Source organism: Prionailurus viverrinus, chromosome B2, assembly GCF_022837055.1.
Source record: "Prionailurus viverrinus isolate Anna chromosome B2, UM_Priviv_1.0, whole genome shotgun sequence".
NCBI lineage: Eukaryota > Metazoa > Chordata > Mammalia > Carnivora > Felidae > Prionailurus > Prionailurus viverrinus.
This window is the reverse complement of record NC_062565.1, coordinates 68,741,738-68,754,274: the sequence shown is the minus strand read 5'-3', so window position 1 is coordinate 68,754,274 and position 12,537 is coordinate 68,741,738. Positions and strand designations below refer to the sequence as shown.

At 43.2% G+C, this 12,537-nt stretch overlaps 1 pseudogene; it reads left to right on the top strand.

Annotated features, from left to right (window-relative positions):
• Positions 1–477: 477 nt before the first annotated feature.
• On the top strand, positions 478–2,360 carry LOC125166784 (E3 ubiquitin-protein ligase TRAF7-like; annotated as a pseudogene).
• The last annotated feature ends 10,177 nt before the right edge of the window (positions 2,361–12,537 follow it).

The following is a 12,537-nucleotide window of genomic DNA, read 5'->3' as shown; positions in this document are numbered from 1 at the left end:
CTCATCTTCATTCTTTTTGCAGCCCTTGACCCTGCTGACTATTCACTCTCCCTTGCTGTGCATCTCAGTAGTCTGGCAGTGAGCACTGGAGAAATTCAGACCTCAAAGATCTTTCAACACCATCATTTAAACTGAGTGTAGTGTCTGTAAAATTCAAGTCATTGATGAAAGTGCCTGTGCTCTTACAATGTGCAACATTTATCATGACATTATATACAAGAGAATATATGTAACTTGCTGATACCAAATTTAATTTGTTGATTCTCTTAGTAGATGTGGCTAATAAACATTTTGAAAATGCTGTATTGTAAAATGCACACAGATCCCTTTCTAGGGAGGAAGCCAAGGGGGCCTGATAAAGCTGGACAGTGGCATTGTCCCTCTCTGGTGGCCACCGGTTGGAGATATTACGTGAGTGAGATACTGCTCATGAGCATGAGGTCAGGCAACAGTCCCTTCTTCTCTGTGGAACCTACCAACCCTTCCACCTCAGACCTCACTGGACGACCAGAATGGAGAAGATTTTGGGACCCACCTTTTCAGCTGTCACTACCATTGCAAAAGCCAATGAGACCTGCGTGCACAGACAGCACCACACGGTGCCCTCTTCCTCCAGCACCCACACCTGCTCCCCTCGGGATAAGGCAGACAGAGTGCCCCCATCACCACCCTGCAGTCTGAATCCAAATCGTGTGCTGCCATCTCTTCCAGCTGCCCGCACTCTGAGTCCAGCCTGTCCCTGTGCTCCACCTTCTTGCTCCCAGAGTATAAGGAGGAGCTGGAGCCGCTAGTGTTTGCTGAGCAACCCTCAGTGAAGATCTGTAGCCAGCTCTGCTGCGGTGTGTTCAGGGACCCTGTGATTAGCACATAGAGGCAAATGTTTTATCGAAGATTCATCTTAAGTCAGAGAAGTGTCCTGTGGACAACACCAAGCTGATGGCGGTAGTGAACAAAACTGCACTGGAGCATAGATCCAGGAGCTCTTCATTCTCTGCAGACATAGCTCTCCAGGGGTGACTGGCAGGAAGCCCACCCTCTTTGAGGTAGACCTCCTGTGGGGGCCTCTTTGCCACCAAGCTCAGTGCCTGGAAGGATCACAAGGGCTACTGTGACTGCAGGTCTGTGTGGTGCTCCAATGGCCCTAGCTGCCAGCCCCTCGTCCAGATGAACCTGGAGGACCCCTCAAGGAATACAGGTATGTCAAGTAGCCCCACTCTAAGTACAGGTGCATGTTCGTGAGAAATCAGGACATGTATGAGATGGACTTGAAGGAGTTCCTGCAGCAAAAGGCTGATGGCTTCCACAAGATACATGTGGTGCTGACCCAAAAGGGCCAGGAGATCATTTTCTGCACTCCATGCTGGACAAGCTTTCACAGAAGATTGACCGGCTAGGGAAGAGCGTAAACTCAAGTTTGATGTCCTGGATTAAGACCAGACTCGGAGAGGACCTTATGGAGTTCTGGAGGAATATGTCTGTGACAAGCTATCCTACATCAATATCTGGCTAAACGTGGGCATCCTAGGATCCTATGACCCTCAATAGATCCTCAAGTGCAAAAGACCCTGCGTGGGCCAACAAGGCCCTGTCTGGTGTCTCTACATCTGCTCCACGGGTGACCTGTGGGACACCTGTGCCACCTACAAGTGCCAGAAGATGCTGGAGGGCCATGACAGCATTGTGCTGATGATCTGCCTCCAGAGGCGCAGGCTTTATGGTAGCTCAGCAGACTGTACATCATGTGGGACATCCAGAACCTGCAGATGGTGAATATGATCCAAGCCCAGACAATTGGTATACACACTGGTATCCTCATACAGCATCCTCTTCAGCTCCCTGAAGGACATCTAGGTGTGGGACATCATGGGCACTGAACTGAAGTTAAAGTAGATGCTCATAGGCCTCAACTCCTGGGTGCAGGCCCTGGTCACCATCCAGAGCTACATGCACAGTGGCTTCTAACCAGATAATCAAGATCTGGGACATCTGGACCCTCAACTGCACCCACATCCTGTAGATGTGGGTAGCAGCATCTACTGTATTGGCACAATGGATGGCCACATTGTCAGTGGCATCTAAGAGAACCTCATCCACGTATGAGACATCAAGTCTAGGTAGCAGGTGCCAATCCTAACAAGCCTCATTGGCACCACGTGTGCCCTGAAAGTCGTCTTGATGCCAGACCAGACCAAAGTCTCCAGCACATCCTATGACAGGTCTCTTGGGGTCTGAGATGCATGACATGATCTGCACGCAGACCGTGCTGCATCATCAATGCAGTGTGACAGAGCTGGCCATGTGCCAAGGACCAGCTCTTCTCAGGGGTTGTGGACAGCACTGTGGAAGTTTGGACGTGCTAAAAGAAAATCCAGGCTGGGTCTTGGCTTCTTCTTGGCCTGCATTAGGCCTGTCCACACCAGGCTGGCCATATGAGTGGTCTTAGGGTCTCTTCCTGCCTTGTGGTGAGCAGGCTCAGCCTGCCAGGAGTTTCCTGCCTGCCCTATGCCCTTCAAGCCTTTCTCTGAGGTGCCAGATACAATACTGGACGAGCCCACCCTTCTGTCCCCACCCCAACTAGACTTGTGGGCCTTTTTTTTTTTTAATTTTTTTTTTTAACCTTTATTTATTTTTGAGACAGAGAGAGACAGAGCATGAACGGGGGAGGGTCAGAGAGAGGGAGACAGAGAATCCGAAACAGGCTCCAGGCTCCGAGCGGTCAGCACAGAGCCCGACGCGGGGCTCGAACTCACAGACTGAGAGATCATGACCTGAGCCGAAGTCGGACGCTCAACCGACTGAGCCACCCAGGCGCCCCGACTTGTGGGCCTTTTTATTCACCTTTTATACTATCTTTAGACTATATATATATATATACACACACACACACACACACACACACACACACACACACACACACATATATATGTGTGTGTGTATATATATGTGTGTGTATATATATATGTTTACTTTCTGATTGAATTAAAAGCTGCATAGACTGTGAAAAAATAAATGGAATGCATACAGATCGACACTTTTAAAATAAAAAAAATACTTGCTTTTATAGTGTCCAGCTTATAATTATTTTTCCCAAGGAGGGACTAGTTCAGTTTATCATCCATTACCATATTTATTACCAAGTATTTGGAGTAGGGCAAGAAGGAGAGAGAAAAGAGCTCTGTGCTAAGAGTCTTGGGAGAAAGGCTGGCCTGCTTTGTCTCTAGAAGAGGAAGAGACCATTCAAGTCCTCCCACATCAGGATTCATCAAAAAAGTCTCTGAGAAAATAATGAAGGTGGATGAGGATGCAGGGCCTTTGTCCCTCATTAAAACTGTCATCCCATGACCCTACTATTGCCTGCCTCCATGTTTGCCTCTTTTGTCAGATTCCATCTTTTGTTCCTCCCTTCGTTGTGGCCTAGGCAACCATTTTCATTTAATCCTGTGGTCTTTAGCTGACTGCCAAAATGAGATGATCAGGAGGGTAAATGCAGAAGACAGGAGCCCACCTTAAATGAAACTGTAAGTGATGTTACCCTTGTGTTTCTTTCTGTGTGTTTTATCCCTCCTTCCTAAGATATGGGTGATAACATAGGGGAAACTTTCAGAGCCATGTGGTGTGAATCTTGTATTAAGAAGAAAGACACCCAGAAGTACAGAAGAGGACACTGGGTTTTTGTCAGAGATAATAGAACCAATTCTCCCCAGATCAAGGCTTTAACACTCGTAGCACTGCCTACCTGCCCCTCCTAGGATTCATTTCTTGTAGAAGTGGTTCATCCGCTCTTCATTAGTCACACATTTTGATGGTGATGAAATACCTCAAGAATCCCCTTTGCCTATCTGAACTGCGGGGACAATCCCTAGAATGCTAAGCAGACTGTTGCCTGTCTACCAAAGAAAAGATTCCAGAGATGGAAACTTACCAGATTCCTATGTAGCCACTTTACCCATGATGTCCAAATCAGTAGATGAAATGTAAAGGAAAAGACCAATGCAAACGCTAAACTTTGGATGTGAGCCTTTTCATTAGCTTCTCTTCTTATTCAATGTTGTTGTGATACTGTGATTTATATTAAGAAATAAATATTTGGTCTTTGTCGCCCATTTCCAACACAGAACTCTTTTTTTTATATGAAATTTATTGACCAATTGGTTTCCATACAACACCCAGTGCTCATCCCAAAAGGTGCCCTCCTCAATACCCATCACCCACCCTCCCCTCCCTCCCACCCCCCATCAACCCTCAGTTTGTTCTCAGTTTTTAACAGTCTCTTATGCTTTGGCTCTCTCCCACTCTAACCTCTTTTTTTTTTTTCCTTCCCCTCCCCCATGGATTCCTGTTAAGTTTCTCAGGATCCACATAAGAGTGAAACCATATGGTATCTGTCTTTCTCTGTATGGCTTATTTCACTTAGCATCACACTCTCCAGTTCCATCCACATTGCTACAAAAGGCCATATTTCATTTTTTCTCATTGCCACGTAGAATTCCATTGTGTATATAAACCACAATTTCTTTATCCATTCATCAGTTGATGGACATTTAGGCTCTTTCCATAATTTGGCTATTGTTGAGAGTGCTGCTATGAACATTGGGGTACAAGTGCCCCTATGCATCAGTACTCCTGTATCCCTTGGATAAATTCCTAGCAGTGCTATTGCTGGGTCATAGGGTAGGTCTATTTTTAATTTTCTGAGGAACCTCCACACTGTTTTCCAGAGCGGCTGTAGCAGTTTGCATTCCCACCAACAGTGCAAGAGGGTTCCCATTTCTCCACATCCTCTCCAGCATCTATAGTCTCCTGATTTGTTCATTTTGGCCACTCTGACTGGCGTGAGGTGATACCTGAGTGTGGTTTTGATTTGTATTTCCCTGATAAGGAGTGACGCTGAACATCTTTTCATGTGCCTGTCAGCCATCTGGATGTCTTCTTTAGAGAAGTGTCTATTCATGTTTTCTGCCCATTTCTTCACTGGGTTGTTTTTCGGATGTGGAGTTTGGTGAGCTCTTTATAGATTTTGGACACTAGCCCTTTGTCCAATATGTCATTTACGAATATCTTTTCCCATTCCGTTGGTTGCCTTTTAGTTTTGTTGGTTGTTTCCTTTGCTGTGCAGAAGCTTTTTATCTTCATAAGGTCCCAGTAATTCACTTTTGCTTTTAATTCCCTTGCCTTTGGGGATGTGTCGAGTAAGAGATTGCTACGGCTGAGGTCAGAGAGGTCTTTTCCTGCTTTCTCCTCTAAGGTTTTGATGGTTTCCTGTCTCACATTTAGGTCCTTTATCCATTTTGAGTTTATTTTTGTGAATGGTGTGAGAAAGTGGTCTAGTTTCAACCTTCTGCATGTTGCTGTCCAGTTCTCCCAGCACCATTTGTTAAAGAGGCTGTCTTTTTTCCATTGGATGTTCTTTCCTGCTTTGTCAAAGATGAGTTGGCCATACGTTTGTGGGTCTAGTTCTGGGGTTTCTATTCTATTCCATTGGTCTATGTGTCTGTTTTGGTGCCAATACCATGCTGTCTTGATGATGACAGCTTTGTAGTAGAGGCTAAAGTCTGGGATTGTGATGCCTCCTGCTTTGGTCTTCTTCTTCAAAATTCCTTTGGCTATTTGGGGCCTTTTGTGGTTCCATATGAATTTTAGGATAGCTTGTTCTAGTTTCGAGAAGAATGCTGGTGCAATTTTGATTGGGATTGCATTGAATGTGTAGATAGCTTTGGGTAGTATTGACATTTTGACGATATTTATTTTTCCAATCCATGAGCAGGGAATGTCTTTCCATTTCTTTAAATCTTCTTCAATTACCTTCATAAGCTTTCTATAGTTTTCAGCATACAGATCCTTTACATCTTTGGTTAGATTTATTCCTAGGTATTTTATGCTTCTTGGTGCAATTGTGAATGGGATCAGTTTCTTTATTTGTCTTTCTGTTGCTTCATTGTTAGTGTATAAGAATGCAACTGATTTCTGTATATTGATTTTGTATCCTGCAACTTTGCTGAATTCCTGTATCAGTTCTAGCAGACTTTTGGTGGAGTCTATCGGATTTTCCATGTATAATATCATGTCATCTGCAAAAAGCGAAAGCTTGACTTCATCTTTGCCGATTTGGATGCCTTTGATTTCCTTTTGTTGTCTGATTGCTGATGCTAGCACTTCCAACACTATGTTAAACAACAGCGGTGAGAGTGGGCATCCCTGTCATGTTCCTGATCTCAGGGAAAAAGCTCTCAGTTTTTCCCCCTTGAGGATGATGTTAGCTGTGGGCTTTTCATAAATGGCTTTTATGATCTTTAAGTATGTTCCTTCTATCCCGACTTTCTCGAGGGTTTTTATTAAGAAAGGGTGCTGGATTTTGTCAAAGGCCTTTTCTGCATCGATTGACAGGATCATATGGTTCTTCTCTTTTTTTTTGTTAATGTGATGTATCACGTTGATTGATTTGCGAATGTTGAACCAGCCCTGCATCCCAGGAATGAATCCCAGTTGATCATGGTGAATAATTCTTTTTATATGCTGTTGAATTCGATTTGCTAGTATCTTATTGAGAATTTTTGCATCCATATTCATCAGGGATATTGGCCTGTAGTTCTCTTTTTTTACTGGGTCTCTGTCTGGTTTAGGAATCAAAGTAATACTGGCTTCATAGAATGAGTCTGGAAGTTTTCCTTCCCTTTCTATTTCTTGGAATAGCTTGAGAAGGATAGGTATTATCTCTGCTTTAAACGTCTGGTAGAACTCCCCTGGGAAGCCATCTGGTCCTGGACTCTTATTTGTTGGGAGATTTTTGATAACCGATTCAATTTCTTCGCTGGTTATGGGTCTGTTCAAGCTTCCTATTTCCTCCTGGTTGAGTTTTGGAAGTTGTGGGTGTTCAGGAATTTGTCCATTTCTTCCAGGTTGTCCAATTTGTTGGCATATAAGTTTTCATAGTATTCCCTGATAATTGTTTGTATCTCTGAGGGATTGATAGTAATAATTCCATTTTCATTCATGATTTTATCTATTTGGGTCATCTCCCTTTTCTTTTTGAGAAGCCTGGCTAGAGGTTTGTCAGTTTTGTTTATTTTTTCAAAAAACCAACTCTTGGTTTCGTTGATCTGCTCTACAGTTATTTTAGATTCTATATTGTTTATTTCTGCTCTGATCTTTATTATTTCTCTTCTTCTGCTGGGTTTAGGCTGCCTTTGCTGTTCTGCTTCTATTTCCTTTAGGTGTGCTGTTAGATTTTGTATTTGGGATTTTTCTTGTTTCCTGAGATAGGCCTGGATGGCAATGTATTTTCCTCTTAGGACTGCCTTCGCTGCGTCCCAAAGCGTTTGGATTGTTGTATTTTCATTTTCGTTTGTTTCCATATATTTTTTAATTTCTTCTCTAACTGCCTGGTTGACCCACTCATTCGTTAGTAGGGTGTTCTTTAACCTCCATGCTTTTGGGGATTTTCCAGACTTTTTTCTGTGGTTGATTTCAAGCTTCATAGCATTGTGGTCTGAAAGTATGCATGGTATAATTTCAATTCTTGTAAACTTATGAAGGGCTGTTTGTGACCCAGTATATGATCTATCTTGGAGAATGTTCCATGTGCACTCGAGAAGAAAGTATATTCTGTTGCTTTGGGATGCAGAGTTCTAAATATATCTGTCAAGTCCATCTGATCCAATGTCTCATTCAGGGCCCTTGTTTCTTTATTGACCGTGTGTCTAGATGATCTATCCATTTCTGTAAGTGGGGTGTTAAAGTCTCCTGCAATTACCACATTCTTATCAATAAGGTTGCTTATGCTTATGAGTAATTGTTTTATATATTTGGGGCTCCGGTATTCGGCACATAGACATTTATAATTGTTAGCTCTTCCTGATGGATAGACCCTGTAACTATTATATAATGTCCTTCTTCATCTCTTGTTACAGCCTTTAATTTAAAGTCTAGTTTGTCTGATATAAGTATGGCTACTCCAGCTTTCTTTTGGCTTCCAGTCGCATGATAAATAGTTCTCCATCCCCTCACTCTCAATCTGAAGGTGTCCTCACATCTAAAATGAGTCTCTTGTAGACAGCAAATAGATGGGTCTTGTTTTTTTATCCATTCTGATACCCTATGTCTTTTGGTTGGCGCATTTAATCCATTTGCATTCAGTGTTATTATAGAAAGATACGGGTTGAGTCATTGTGATGTCTGTATGTTTTATGCTTGTAGTGATGTCTCTGGGACTTTGTCTCACAGGGTCCCCCTTAGGATCTCTTGTAGGGCTGGTTTAGTGGTGACAAATTCCTTCAGTTTTTGTTTGTTTGGGAAGACCTTTATCTCTCCTTCTATTCTAAATGACAGACTTGCTGGATAAAGGATTCTCAGCTGCATATTTTTCCTGTTTAGCACACCGAAAATCTCATGCCAATTCTTTCTGGCCTGCCAAGTTTCAAAAGAGAGATCAGTCACGAGTCTTATAGGTCTCCCTTTATATGTGAGGGCACGTTTACCCCTTGCTGCTTTCAGAATTTTCTCTTTATCCTTGTATTTTGCCAGTTTCACTATGATATGTCGTGCAGAAGATCGATTCAAGTGACGTCTGAAGGGAGTTCTCTGTGCCTCTTGGATTTCAATGCCTTTTTCCTTCCCCAGTTCAGGGAAGTTCTCAGCTATTATTTCTTCAAGTACCCCTTCAGCACCTTTCCCTCTCTCTTCCTCCTCTAGGATACCAATTATGCGTATATTATTTCTTTTTAGTGTATCACTTAGTTCTCTAATTTTCCCCTCATACTCCTGGATTTTTTTATCTCTCTTTTTCTCAGCTTCCTCTTTTTCCATAACTTTATCTTCTAGCTCACCTATTCTCTCCTCTGCCTCTTCAATCCGAGCCGTGGTGGTTTCCATTTTGTTTTGCATTTCGTTTAAAGCGTTTTTCAGCTCTTCATGACTGTTCCTTAGTCCCTTGATCTCTTCTCTGCTGTCCTCTATACTGTTTTCAAGCCCAGCGATTAATTTTATGACTATTATTCTAAATTCACTTTCTGTTATATTATTTAAATCCTTTTTGATCAGCTCATTAGCTGTTGTTATTTCCTGGAGATTCTTCTGAGGGGAATTCTTCCGCTTGGTCATTTTGGATAGTCCCTGGTGTGGTGAGGGCCTGCAGGGCACTTCCCCTGTGCTGTGGTGTATAACTGGAGTTGGTGGGCAGGGCCGCAGTCAGACCTGATGTCTGCCCCCAGCCCACTGCTGGGGCCACAGTCAGACTGGTATGTGCCTTCTCTTCCCCTCTCCTAGGGGCGGGATTCACTGTGGGGTGGCGTGGCCCGTCTGGGCTACTTGCACACTGCCAGGCTTGTGATGCTGGGGATCTGGCGTATTAGCTGGGGTGGATAGGCAAGTGCACGGGGGCAGGCGGGGCGGGCTTAGCTCGCTTCTCCTTAGGTGATCCACTTCAGGAGGAGCCCTGTGGCAGCAGGAGGGAGTCAGATCCGCCCCCGGAGGTTTGGCTCCGCAGAAGCACAGAGTTGGGTGTTTGCGCGGAGCGAGCAATTTCCCCGGCAGGAACCGGTTCCCTTTGGGATTTTGGCTGGGGGATGGGCGGGGGAGATGGCGCTGGCGAGCGCCTTTTGTTCCCCACCAAACTGAGCTCTGTCGTCCGGGGGCTCAGCAGCTCTCCCTTCCCTTTGTCCTCCAGCCTTCCCGCTTTCTGAGCAGAGCTGTTAACTTATGACCTCCCAGACGCTAAGTCGCACTTGCTGTCGGAACACAGTCCGTCAGTCCCCTCCGCTTTTGCAAGCCAGACTCAGGGACTCTGCTTGGCCGGCGAGCCGCCCCTCCGCCCTGGCTCCCTCCCGCCAGTCCGTGGAGCGCGCACCGCCTCTCCGCCCTTCCTACCCTCTTCCGTGGGCCTCTCGTCTGCGCTTGGCTCTGGTGACTCCATTCTGCTAATCCTCTGGCGGTTTTCTGGGTTATTTAGGCAGGTGTAGGTGGAATCTAAGTGATCAGCAGGACGCGTGGTGAGCCCAGCGGCCTCCTATGCCTCCATCTTCCCCTTCTAGCCTCCATAAGCCCAACACAGAACTCTTAATACCCTTTGGAATCTCCTAAGTGAGGAGAGCCAGAAAGGTTCTTTTTGTTACGTTAATGAGTGGCTCAGGACCCCCACCTCTGATTGGGGGCTGGTTGCCAGGGGAGCCAACCATGTGATTAGAGGGTTGGAAATTTCAGTCCTACCCCCTTGACCTCCAGGTAGGGAAGATGGGCTAGCGATTGAGTTCAATCACTAATGATTTAATCAATTGTGCCTATGTAATGAAGCCTCCATTTGGTTGTTCAAACCCAAAAACAAGGCTTGGAGAGCTTCCAGGTTGGTGATCACATGGAGATCTGAGGAGAGCGGCATACGTGGAACAGGCGTGGAATTCCGTGCCCTTTCCCTATACTTTGCCCTATGCATCTCTTGCATGTCTGTTCCTGAGTTATATTCTTTCATAATAAATGGGTAATCTAGTAAGTAAAATGCTTCTGTGAGTTCTGTGAGCCATTCTAACAAATTAATTGCACACAAAGAGGGGTTATTGGAACTTTCAATCTATAGCCAGTCGGTCAGAAGCCCAGGTGACAACCTGGACTTGCAGCTGGCCTCTGAAGTGAGGAGGGGCATAGTCTTGTCGGACTGAGCCCTCCACCTGTGGGACTTGATGCTATATGCAGGGAGACAGCGTCAGAATTGAATTGAATTGCAGGGCACTCAGCTGCTGTTTGCTGAGAATTGTTTGTATGAAGGAGACACCCCCACACACACGCACACACAGGAATTGGTGACCAGGACCCACTAGTTGTTAATTCGTCTGAAGAGTGTCAGTTACTTTCTTAGCATCTGTTTTCCCTGTGAAAGGAATGTAATGAGGAGAATAAGGAGAACATAGGCTTTGGGAATCAGAAAGATCTAGGTTGAAAACCCTGCTTCCCCTTTACTGGTCGCATATTTGGGAAATATACTTACCAACTCTTAGCCTCAATTTCCTCATCTGTAAAGCAAAATAAAAATAGAACTTAACCTCATAGAGGTGCTAGGAAGATGTCATCTATGCATATAAAGTACCTAATTGAGATCTTGGCATTTACTAGGAATACAAAAAAATTATATCTATTTTGTTTTACAAATGGAATAATTTCTTTATGATATTAACTGATTCATTTTGGTAACCATTTCTCATTTTTACTGAATTCAGATGAAAGAATACATCTGCAAAAACATACTGCCCTCTCTACCCTACCTTGTACATTTTAAATGCACCACTGAAATTCTGACAGAAAATAATGGAGAATGCTTACCTCTTTAAGAATATATAATGATTGTTGACAGTCACCAGCTTGAAGAAGCACTTCTGGATTGATTAACAGTGACCCATAATTAAATATAACAGTACTTAGAAAAAGAACTGATGGTCCCAGAAAGAATTGTTTCAGGAATAATGAGTGTTTATCATTTTTATTTGCTTCCTAAGTGGCAGTTATCAACATTAGCTACCCAGATTTTTTCATTAAAAATGGAAAAAATTAATAAGGTACTGCTGTCAAGAGAAATTTAAAATATTTGTCATAATATAAATTCAGTATCTCTATAATCATGTAATTGACATAGGATATTTTTAAGAACACAAAGTTATCTATACCACATTTTCCTTTAAACAACATGTTTTATTAAGGAGACTATGAAGTGGAAATTGTTTTTACAACTTAAAATTGTTGCTTTCTCTCTTAAAGAAAAAGTACTTATGTTTCACCAATAAAGTTAGAAACATAAATACAGCACAGGATACAGCAAACAGAGAGAAAATATTTTGTTAGCAGCCACCATCTTTCCAGCCCATATGAATATATATATATATATATATATATATATATATATATATATTTATGTGTATTTATACATGTCTGTATCTATTCTAAGTCCTCATATACTTTTTATTAGATGTGGTTATTTAAAAGTCATTTTTCACCTACCTCATTTCTCATTTTCAGATATGCTACTCTAAGTAAGACACTACACCAATTTGATGATTCTAATTTTCTTTAATATCACCAAAATAATCTGTAGTTAAAGAAGAAAGCCAAAAACCCATTACCGCCAGATACCCCCAGGAAATAATAATAAAGGATTATTTTTTAAATAGGAAGCCATAACAGTAAACAGAATGAGAAAGGAGAAAACAGTAATAAAATTTTAGAATTTCCGCAGCAGGTAAAGCCATTAGGTCATTTGAACCAGTCCTCCTGCTGAAGAAATGTAGACAAGCTGGGTGAAATCTAAAATCATCTTATTGAAGGGAGTAGAGAACTAACAAAATAATGAAGCATTACCAGAATGAAGATCTATAGATCAGCATCAAGACAAGTGAACCTAGCTTTGGGGGCTACTTCTGCCCGCCAGAACATTTGCAGATCTGTAAGAAAGGCAGAGGCTGAAGTGCTTTTTAAAATCTCTTCACAGGAAGGGAAAAAGTTGGGAGTCCAGGAGATGGCAAAGCCCTAGTAACCCATAGGGCTGTGTCCTAGGAACAAAGG